At 42.3% G+C, this 12,258-nt stretch overlaps 1 pseudogene; it reads right to left on the reverse strand.

Annotated features, from left to right (window-relative positions):
* Positions 1 to 1,839: 1,839 nt before the first annotated feature.
* LOC105501548 lies at positions 1,840 to 12,057 on the reverse strand (annotated as a pseudogene).
* Between the last annotated feature and the right edge of the window lie 201 nt (positions 12,058 to 12,258).

Below are 12,258 nucleotides of genomic sequence, written 5' to 3' on the forward strand. Positions count from 1 at the left end.
TCCAGCAGTGCAATTGGCATTTGAGGGTTAACATTACAGCTGCCAAGAAATGCCCAGAATGGGGGATGGGAGCCTCTCAACACCTGAAATGGGTTTTCTTTTCTTTCTTCTTCTTTTTTTTTTCTTTGTTTTTAGGGGGTTTTCTTTTCTTTTTTCCAGTTTATCTAACGCTTTGCCCCAGCCCTAGTACCTAATTTAGCTTTTTGTAGAAGAGAACAACAGAAACTTCTAGCATTTTAGGTCCACCTGAAGTTCACCTTGGGGAATGCTTGGGCCCCGTCTTTTCCTACCTGGAGGGAAAAACAAAAACCTAAGGCAACACCTGGGCTTTTCGCTTTTTGCCCAACTGGCAGATGTTTACCAATTTACTCTTCTACTACCAGGATTTGAAAGAACACGGGTTTTCCACGCAAGTTTCCCTTTACAGGCTGGAGAATGTGCTGTGCACAGTTGAGGATTTGACTCTACACTGTTTTGTATTTAACTTTTCTTAATAAATATGTGTAACGTAAAATTTGCCATTATAAGTATTTTGAGTCACCATCCAGTGGCATTAACGACATTTACAGTGTTATACAGCCGTCACTGCTGTCTATTTCCAAAATTGTTTCAAGAATGACTACACTCCAGATCTGAAGCTATTCTGGAGCAGAAACACACATCAGGATGGCACTTCCATCGCCCACACACACACACACCCCGCAGACCCCAGCTTCCATCTCTCACGTACACACACGCGGCAGACCCCAGCTCATATCTCTCACATACATGCGCCCCGCAAACCCCAGCTCACATTTCTCACATACACACACCCTGCAGACCCCAGCTCACATCTCTCACGTACACACATCCTGCAGACCCCAGCTCACATCTCTCACACACACAACCCTGTAAACCCCAGCTTCCATCGCTCACATAAACACACTCTGCAGGTCCCAGCTTGTAGTGGAGGTGATTTTGTTTCCTGTGATTCCTTGAAACTCAGAAAGTCTGCTCCAAGTTCTCTTCACCAGTGGAATGACATTACAGTGCCCTCTTTGACAAGGAAATTTTAGTGATTGGCACCTGCTTTGGCTCTTAGTCATTGTCAAAAGTGGTGATTTCACAACAATCTCAGCTCACCACAACCTCTGCCGAGATCGTGACACTGCATTCCTGCCTGGGCAACATAGTGAGACTCCATGTCAATTAATTAATTAATTAATTAATTAATTAATTAAAGGCCAGGCACAGTGGCTCACGCCTGTAATCTCAGCACTTTGGGAGACCAAGGCAGGCAGATCACGAGATCAAGAGATTGAGACTATCCTGGCCAACACGGTGAACCCTGTCTCTACTAAAAATACAAAAATTAGCTGGGCATGATAGTGTGCACCTGTAGTCAGTCCCAGCTACTCAGGAGGCTGAGGCAGGAGAATTGCTTGAACCTGGAAGGTGGAGGTTGCAGTGAGCCGTGCAACTACACTCCAGCCTGGTGACAGAGTGAGACTGTCTCAAAAAAAAAAAAAGACAAGAAAAATTTAAGGTATATTTTCCTTTAAGAAAGAAAAAAATTGCCAGAAGTTTAATTTATAAAAGTTTAATATCGACTTATTTATAAAAATGAAAACAAAAAGTTTTAAAACAGGTCCCGTACAATTATTCTGTGGTCTCCCTACTGATCAGGAACTAAAGAAGGCACTTAAGGAAGGGATGTTGGGTCAAAAACAAAGCCTAACTCGCAGGATGTATGTTGCTCTAAAAATCTGATTTGCAGGAAAACTAGTTGCTGTCCTAGGTTTAAGCTAATTACAAAATCTGTTTTCTTAGTGGTCCAGATATTTTGCCAATTGTTCCATCTCAAGAGAACTTCTGTTGATTTCCACATTCATTACAGTCAACAAACTTTGTCATTGGTTCACCGGCACTGCGGGCTTGTACCTGTGTGGAAGTGCAATTCTTCTTTCTACATTTGCCACATGTGAGCGAATCAGGCTGGATTCCACCTGTCTTGGCCATCTGATGCTCTCTGATGGCTTCATGCTTCAAGTTTTTGTTCATCTCTTTGAGCTCATCACTAGCCATTTCTTCTGCCGTCATTCTAGCAAGTAAGGCAGGAGGAATATTCCCACACGGTACCTTTTTCCTTAAGTTTTGATTCTTTGCATCTGTAAAGATTTGATACCTTACTTTGGACTCTATTTTTGTACTTCGTATCTGTGTTCCCTCTTTCTGGATCTATAGCTTCCTCAATTTGAGATCCTAATCTTCCTCATCAGCTCCCATTTCAATACCGTCATCTCCTGTTCGAAGAGCTGCAGCAAGCACCTCCCTGTTCTTTATCCGCACAGAATCAGAAGCGCTTCGTGCCGAGGAACAGATGAAACAAGTGTCTCAAGCATTTGTCTCATCCTTTCTGCTGCTTACATTGCCGCTGGAGCTACTTTCTTTTGCTATTCTGCGATATCATTGCAGGTTCTATTTACTTTTCGTCGGGGTCTTTCTCGGTTGATGGCCCATCTGGTAACTTTTTCCAGGATTTGACGAGAGACTTTGCTAAAGATGTAACTTCTTCATCTGCACTCCGCTTGAGACTAACGTTAAGTAACATTCCAGGTCCTGTGGACCGCAGTAATTCCAGAATATTCTGAAGCTCGGTTAACAAACCCAGTGCTCCGGCCGTGTTCTCCTGCACCATCTCGTCCATCTTGTTGGCTCTGTGGGCCACCTCATCCTCCGTGGCTCCGGCAGGTCTCCTCCGTGCCTAGCCCGCTGGCAAGCGGAAGTGCGCGAAGCTGCGGCAGAGAAGAGGACGGAAGCAGCCCCCGCGCGGCAGGACCCAGCACCGCAGGCCGCGCCTGGGCCTCCTCCTAGACCAATTCCACCGCGGCTCTTCCTCCCCAGGAAGCTCCAACCCAGCTCCACACCTTCCCAACTTCATTCAAGTCTGACTGACAAATAAAAAGTACATATATTTAGGATACACACCATGATTTTTTGTTTTATTGTGTTTTATACAAATAAGAAAACTTCAGAGAAACAATTCAGAGAAATACTGCATTTTGAATGCCTAACTTTTCTCTCAATGCTCTTTCAACATTGCTTTTCTTTTTTAATTAATATTATTTTTGATTGACAAATGATAAACATTTATGAGATACAATGTGATATATGTATATATATACACACACACACAAAATATGGGATGATTAAATCTAGCTAATTAACCTATCCATCACCTCACTTCTTTTGTTTTCCACAGAACCATCAAGTCCAAATTTTTTTTTTTTTTTTTTTTTTGAGACAGGGTCTGGCCCTGCTGCCCAGGCTGGAGTGCAGAGACACAGTCTCGGGTCAGTGCAGCCCTGACCTCCCAGGCTCAAGTGATCCTCCCACCTCAGCCTCCTGAGTAACTAGGTCGACAGGCTGGTACCACAACACCCAGCTAATTTTATTATTATTATTATTTTTATTTTTTTTTTTGTAGAGATAGGGATCCCCTATGTTGCCCAGGGTGGTCTCAAACCCTGGGCTTTAGTGATCCTCCCACCTTGGCATCCCAGAGTGCTGGGATTACAGGGGTGAGCCACCATGCCTGGCCTCTTCTTTTTTAATGCAGGCGTTTCTTGCTATAAATTTCCCTCTTAAAACTGCTTTTGCTGCATCCCGTAAGTTTTGGTATGTTTTGTTTCCATTTTTCTTTGTCTCAAAATGTTTCATTTTCCCCTTTGATTTCTTCTTTTACCCATTGATTGGTTAGAAGCATGTTGTTTAATTTCCATGTATCTGTGAACTTTCCCGTTTTTCTCCTGTTATTGATTTCTAGTTTAATACCATTGTGGTCCAAAAAGATGCTTGATATGATCTATAGCTTCTCAAATTTATTAAGATTTGCTTTGTGGCCCAACATTTGCTCTGTCCTGGAGAATGTTCCATGTGTTATTGAGAAGCGGAATGTTCTATTTATGTCTGTTAAGTCCATTTGGTCTAAAGTTTAGTTCAAGTCTAATGTTTTCTTACTGTTCTCCTGTCTGAATGATCTATCCATTGTTGAAAGTGGAGTATTGAAGTCTCTTGCTATTATTGTATTGCTATCTATTCCTCCTTTTAGATCTGTAAATATTTGCCTTATATATTTAAGTGTACCTGATGTTGGGTGCATATTATTTAAAATTGTTCTATCCTCTTTATGAATTGACTCCTCTATCATTATATAATAACCCATCTTTGTCTTGTTGAGTTTTTGACTTAAAGCCTATTTTGTCTAATATAACTACCCCTGTGCCCTTTGCTTTCCATTTGCATGGAATATCTTTTTTCATCCCTTCCCTTTCAGTCTGTGTGTAGCTTTAAAGGTGAAGTGAGTCTCCTGTAGCAACATATAGTTGGGTCTTGATTTTTCTTTCTTTCTTTTTTTTTTTTTTGAGACTCAGTCTCACTCTGTCTCCCAGACTAGAGTGCAGTGGCGTAATCTCAACTCACCGCAACTCTGCCTCCAGGTTCAAGCAATTCTCCTGTCTCAGCTTCCCTAGTAGCTGCAACTACTGGCATTTGCCGCCACGCCCTGCTAATTTTTGTATTTTTAGTAGAGACGGGGTTTTACCATGTTGGCCAGGCTGGTCTTCAACTCCCAGCCTCAAGTAATCCACCCACATCTACCTCCCAAAGTGCTGGGATTACACGTGTGAGCCACCAGGCCTGGCCTTGTTTTTGTATTTTTTAAATCCACGTAGCCAACCTGTGTCTTTTGATCAGCAAATTTAGTCCATTTACATTTAAAGTAATTATTGATAGAGAAGGATTGATTATTGTCATTTTGTTCATTGTTTTCTGGTTGCTTTGCAGCTCTTTTGCTATTTTTTTCCTCTCTTGCTGTCTTTATTTGTGATGCGAGGATTTTCAGTAGTGGTATGCTTTGATTCCTTTCTCTTCATCTTAGTGTATGTGCTATAGGTTTTTGCTTCATGATTGCTATGAGGCATATTAAAACATCTTATAGTTATACTAGCCCATTTTAAGCTAAAAACAACTTAACTTTGATCCTGTATAAAAGCTCTGCACACACACGCACACTTTCTGTTTCTGACACTTTACATCTTTTATGTTGTGTATCACTTAATGAGTTATTGTGAAGTTGCTTTTAATACTTATGACTATATGTTTACCTTTATCCGTGAATGTTATACTTTTATATGTTTTCATATGATTAATTATCAGTCTTTCATTTTCAGTTTGAGGAACTCCTTTTAGTATTTCTTGTAAGGCAAGTCTACTGGTGATGGACTCCCTCCCTCTGTTTGTGTGAGGAAGTCTTTATCCCTCCCTAATGTATGAAGGAGAGTTTTGCCAAATAAAGTACTAATATTTTGTTTTTTAATAGGATCATACCATAAACATTGTTCTGAAGTTTGTTTTTTGTACTTACAGTTATCCTGCACACCTTTTCATTACACACAGATACAACTATACACAGAGATACAACTCATTCTGCTTAACCATCACATGTAACTGTAATTTTAAAATCTCCTTATTGATAAACTTATAGATTCTTTTCAGTTTTTTTATATTATAAACTATGCTACAAGAAAACTCTTTGAATATGTGAAGTATGTAATATTCATGCTTGTGTGACTACTTTGTAGAATATAAGTGGATTCGCTGAGGCAAACAGTATGTACTTTTTTACAAAGCATAAATATTCCCAATTTTTTGGTCAAAAAAGTAACTCAATTTACCAGTAAATGGGTAAATTTACTCATTTACCCCCTTCTCCACACTCACACCAACCCTAAATATTATTTAATCTATTTAATTTTATAAAACTTAGAGGTTAAAAATAAGAACTTACTTTAATTTGCATCTTTTGGATTTGAGAGAAGCTGAGTGTTTGGGTGAGGGAGAAAGGACAAGATGGAGGAAGGTGAACAAGAAGGCACAATCCATGTTGCTTCCAGGTTCTTCCTCACCAACTTTCTCGCACGGGAAAATGCAGCCCGCGCCCGGGAAGATGCAGATCAACCAAGCATGCGCCAGGTGACGTCAATCCAAAGAGATCGAAACTTACCCTGCCACGCCTATGGAGACGCCCCAATCACGTCCTTATCCCACCCACTGCCCTCCCCCTTCCAGTCCCAATGCATAAAAGTCAGCCGCAGGCGTGACTTCTTCGGCCCCTCTTACTTATGCACAGGAGAACCTCACCCAAGAGCGCCGGTGCGACTTCCCTGGCCCCCCACACCTGAGGACCAGAGAACCTCCCCCGAGAGTGTGCACATATTTGCAATAAAAGACTGCCACTTTCTTATGTACTTTGGCCTCATGTTTAATTATTTAGCTCTCCTAAATTAAATTAAACAAAACACTGACTTATCTTCTCCTGGAATCTTGTTTCCTTTTGCTCTCACTCTGAGAAAAATAGTGGTCATAGGTCATAAGGTGGACTCCCTGGAGGAAGTATGGCTTCCCCTCCTAACACCCTGACTTCATCAAAGTTTCATCACATCGGAGGAGCAGCAAAGAGATAACAGTGTCATCTAAGACAAAGGTGGAAAATTGAAATGCTGGAGGGCCCTATAGAAAAATACAAATGTTCAAGCAAATCTGTAGATAGCATAGAGGACTTCGGCAACTGGAGAGAGAATATCTTATCAAAAGGAATTCACAGCTGGGTGTGGTAGCTCACATCTGTACTCTCAGCACTTTGAGAAGCCGAGGTAGGCAAATTACTTGAGCCCAGGAGTTCCAGACCAGCCCGAGCAAAATGGCAAAGCCCCATTTCTACAAAGATATAAAAATTAGCCAAGCGTGGTAGCACACACCTGTAGTCCCAGCTCCTCAGGAGGCTGAGGTAGAAGGCTCACTGGGGCCCAAGTGGTCAAGGCTGCAGTGAACTGAGATCACGCCACTGCACTCCATCCTGGGTGACAGAGTAAGACCCTGTCTCAAAAAAATAAAAAAATTTTAAAAAAGAATTCATGTTTTAAAAATTGTTCATGGTTGGGCGTGGTTGCTCACGCCTGTAATCCCAGCACTTTGGGAGGCCTACTCAGGCGAACCACGAGGTCACGAGATCAAGACCAGCCTGACCAATATGGTGAAATCCCATCTCTACTAAAAATATAAAAATTAGCTGAGCATGGTGGCACATGCCTGTAATCCCAGCGACTCAGGAGGCTGAGGCAGGAGAATCGTCTCAAAAAAAAAATTGTTCATGATTGTGTAGACTGAGTATCAGAGGTCAGTGGGTCAAATCTGCACAACTTGCATCAATTTGCAAAATGTACTGGATTTTGGATTTTGTAGCAAAGGAAAAAAATTCTAATTTTCAATTAAAATTTTTGACTTTTAATTTTTAGAAAACATGTGAAATACATTTTCTTCATTACCTAAAAAGGGATACCAAGTAAGAACAAGCATGAATTTGCCCAGAAGCAAGTATTAGGAGTGTGCTAATTTTTATATTAACAATACCTATACTGAAACATGTACATTCTGAGAATTCTTAAACCTTTCACTGGGTTGAACCATACAAAATTGCGCTTTTGGAGGTCAAAAATTGTCAAATTTTCCATTAACCAAAAACTTACCTATTAAACCTACCTTCTCCATAGCCTATTTATTTATTATTTATTTATTTATTTATTTTTTGAGATGGAGTCTCGCTCTGTCACCCAGACTGGAGAGCAGTGACACAATCTTGGTTCACTCCGCCTCCCAGGTTTACGCCATTCTCCTGCCTCAACCTCTCGAGTAGCTGGGACTACAGGCGCCCGCCACCACGCCCGGCTAATTTTTTTGCATTTTTAGTAGAGATGGGGTTTCACCATGTTAGCCAGGATGTTCTCAATCTCCTAACTCATGATCCTCCCGTCTCGGCCTCCCTAAGTGCTGGGATTACAGGCGTGAGCCACTGTGCCCGGCCTCCATAGCCTGTTTATTTTAAGATGTCCGTGCCTTTCCACAGGAAGGTGGGAACAATACCATTGGAGTGTTAAGACTCACATTAATTCGTTTATTTGTTTTATGATCTGATTCGGGCTCTTGCTCCATCTGTTTGTTGAGTTGATTGCCAACCAGTGTGGGAGTTTGGGCGCCAGTTTTGGGAGAAGCCTGAATCAAAGCAAACAGCTGTATCTCTTACACGAAATGTCTGCCTACAGGGTTTATTGAAAGAAAAAAAAAAAAAGAAGTTCTACTTGTCAGAGAAGACTTTTCAGCTATGAATAGAAATGAGTAGGCCCTGGCAGGTAAAATGTTCCACGCTGCTCTGAGGTATGAAACATTACCTGTTTGGTGAAGCAACATTACATAACTGCTGAACCTGGAACTCTCCAATCAAATGATTCATCAGTTTTATGGGGTCACATGTCAACATCATTATTTTGTCACCACCAATTAGCATTTGCAGAGTACCCACACAGAGATGACACTGGATTTGATGCTTGACAGAACACAAGGAAGACAGAGAGGACAGCTGATAAAGTAAACTGTTGGAACTCTACATGTGAATATGAAACACAGCACAGGCACACCTGTAAATCCTGCCTGCCTGAGCCACACATGGTGGAATAAACTCATAGAAACTCACCATGGAGCTTCACAATGGTTCTTTGTGTTGCAACAGAGGATGAAGCAGGCGCTTTTCCACACAGAAGATGTGAGCAAGGCTCCAGGTCCCCTTGGGAATCCCAGAATCAGACCCTAAAAATTTGGAAGGGCCTTTGTTGAACACCGAGTCAAACTTCCCAGAATCCTTTTACAGAACCCCTGTCCAGCAAGTGACCAGCGAGGCTGTAAAGACATTGAGAATTTGCAGATTTTAGGGAAGACTTCATATGTTCAGAGATGGGAATTTTGGAGCATTCTAGAAAGAAATTCTGGAATACAAACAAATTTGGAATTATCATAGGAAGGCTATCATGCAATTGTTTTCCAGTTAATAGCTCTTAATAAGAGATCTAAGGTGGCCATTGGAGTTGAACCAAGACAATTTTCTTCCATTGTTGCCATTCTAATTTCAGAGTTCCTTGCTGTTTTATTCCTCCTCAGTTCCATTTTGGACTAGATAGAGATAGAATAGAAAGAAAAACTGAGCCACAAATTCCGTTTTTCCCGGCTTAAAGAGTAAACCCCTGCCTGAGAAGCACACTCAAGTTTTCCAGAAGATTCCAACAGGGGAGTCCCAGTTTATAAGCAGGTTGTGTGTCTTCAGTGTGTGGTCAGTCAGCTGTGTGGAAAACAAGATGTATTTTCCCCCCGAGACTGTGCACTTAGTGGTTGGGTACTGAGGCTGGTACATGACAGCCTGCTTAACTGGGCACGTACCTGAAGGGTGGTGCCCCGTCAATAACACACAGTGCAGCCTAGCCCTTGTGGGCCACAGTATTTCCCTAGGTAGCCAAGCACACACCTGTCCCAGTGCAGTAGGATCAAGGCCTCCCTCCCTCCCTGCTGCCCAGTGCAGGGCATTGAGAGATGATGGGCTCTTCTCAGCACCATGTCCTAACGGTGCAGGCTGGGAAAGGAGAGAAATGGGGTTGGAGGGTCCAGTTAGCCTCTGGTGGTGAGTGGGGCTGGAGTAATTTCGTCTGTCCAAATAGCTTTCCCATTCCTCCAGCCTCGCAGATGTGTCTAGCATTCTTTTTTGCTAAGGATTTGAAAGTAGCCTTGGTGGAGAATGCCCAGCCCTGTGAGGTTTTCTGAGTGTTTGTAGCTAGTAAGGAAACCAAATGTAATGAGACGGAGAGCCTCTCCTGCCCATTTGGCCACGTGGGGTATGTGGTCCCAGGACCAGGTGCACAGACTCAGGGACAATGACAAAGGCCAGAGTCTATAACTCTGCAGCTGGGGAAGCCACTTAAAGATGGGAGCCAAGGGGCAGGGGTAGAAGCTGGTGCTCTGTCCTCCCCTTTGTCCGCCTGGGCACTGGTGAGAATCGGGCCAGTGTGGGTGCGCCAGGGTGTGCTCCTCTGTGGCAGCCTGGGCGGTGGAAGGGGGCAAGCACCTCCAGGTGGCAGAGGTGGTAGAGAGAGAACGAAGAATGGCCTCTCCAGTCATTGGTGGTGCCAAGTGGGGAATATGGTAGGACAAGATGCACTCAGAAGCTTTAGGAAAAATAAAATCAACTTTCATATTACTCATTGCCTTTCAAAAAATATGCTTCTATACATCTCCAATGAAAAACATCAATGACCCAATAAAAAATGGGCAAAGAATATAAACTGTCTATTTTAGAAGATATACAAATATCCAATGCAAAATTAGAACAAAATGCACTAATGATCAAACATGAGTCTCAGAAGCACTGTGCTAAGTGAAGGAAGCAAAAAAAATACATACATCTATTCTATGAGATTCTAATAAAGGCGCAGCCGTAGGGACAGAGCTGATCAGTGTCCGGCAGGGGCCAGGCTTGTGGGGGAGACTCATGTTCTAAATCATGATTGTGATGGTGGTGGTGGTGACACAATTGTAAGCATTTTGCATTTTGTATATGGGTATTCAAAACTCATCAACATGTATACTTAAATATGGGGCGTTTCATTGTATGTTAACTATACCTCAATAAAGCTGACAATAGCAAAAGATTTTAAAGCCAAATCATGAATATTAAGCAAACATATAGTTTAACCTTGTTAGCTCTATTAAAAAAAAAAAAAGGTCCTTTTTAGGTCTAAAAAAAGATCCAACTCCTACCTTTTATATTTTATAAATAAGAAAATAAGAGATTATTAATATTATTATTATATTAAATATCACACAGCCTGCTAAAGGTCAAGCCACATTCCAGCACTCAGACCTGTTTTTTTGTCTCGTCTTTCTTTCTCTTTCTTTTCTTCCTTTTCTTTCTTTCTCTTTCTTTCCTTTTCTTTCTCTTTCTCTCTCCTTCCTTCCTTCCTTCCTTCCATCCTTCCTTCCTCCCTCCCTCCCTCCCTCCCGTCCTCCCTCTCTCTTTCTTTCTTTCTCTCATTCATTCTCTTTCTTTCTTTCTTTCTCTCCAGAGAACCTGGACCATGATATGCACGGTCTGATGCCACCTTCAGTCTGGATCTGCAGAGTCCTTCCTGCAGCGACCACCACAACTCGTTCTTCAGATGGGACTCACCCAGGTGCAGCATGCAACAAGAGATCTTTTCAGTCCTTCTATTTTGTCATCCTCCCCAGCACATTGAAACTGTAAACTGTGTTCTCACACAATCCAGAGGCACTGTAAAATACTTTGCAGATATACAGTAATTTAGTTTTTAACACATCCCCATTGTGCTCAAAGAGGCAGAGCCAGTGGGAGATACACATTACAAGATTTATTGCAGTGAATAGGTTTATGTAATTGTGGGGCCTGGCCAGACAAGTGTAAAATCTGTCAGCAGGTTCTCAGGAAAACCATGCTGGGACTGTCCAGCACAGCCAAGCCCATGAGTGCAATTTCTTCTTCCCCAGGGAAGCATCGCCCGGCTCATTTTTGTATTTTCAGTAGAGACGGGGTTTCTCCATGTTGGCCAGGCTGGTCTCAAGCTCCTGACCTCAGGTGATCCGCCTGCCTTGGCCTCCCAAAGCGTTGGAATTACAGGCATGAGCCACCACGCCTGGCCCAGATATTAGTTTTATAATAATATTTTTAAACATCTGTAAAAACACAGGCACAAAGATATTCATTGCAGTGTTGTTTGTAAGTGAAAAAAATCTAAATGTCCATCAACAGGAGAAGAAGAGATTGTGAAATGAATTGTGATGTGGTCTAACAGTAGAATGCTCTGTATGTATCGACAAAGAAAGATGTCCATGGTATAATATTACATCTAAAATAGAAGATCTAAATAGACCATCTGTTAGATCTATTAAATCTAAATAGACGATCTGTTAGATCTATTAGATCTAAATAGAAGAGTGTGTGTTACTTGATGCCTTTTACGATGTTAGACGTTTTTCTGCTACCTTTGGTGGTGGGCAGCAGATGGGTCCTTTACCCATCTGTTCAAATGGATGCTTTGTCTCCGAGGAGGACCTCTAAGGTGGTGAGGGCGTTCGGGCTGAAACTTCAAGGCTGCAGACCTCCAACAGCTGCTCCATCCGCACCATGACCTGTTCTCCCTGGAGTGGGAACCTCAGCCATTATCTGGAAATCACCAACAGGAGTCGCTGTGCAGGAGCCTGGGGTTCCACGGTGCAGTGATGCAACTTCTTGAAAATGGAGACCAGACACCAGGTCACAAGAGGGTGAACTAAAGCAGAGCTACCCAACAAATGGTTAGAGCTGAAAACCTGAATTGGCAAGGCACG

The sequence above is a fragment of the Colobus angolensis genome, unplaced genomic scaffold (genome assembly GCF_000951035.1).
Source record: "Colobus angolensis palliatus isolate OR3802 unplaced genomic scaffold, Cang.pa_1.0 Scaffold72, whole genome shotgun sequence".
Classification (NCBI taxonomy): Eukaryota; Metazoa; Chordata; class Mammalia; order Primates; family Cercopithecidae; genus Colobus; species Colobus angolensis.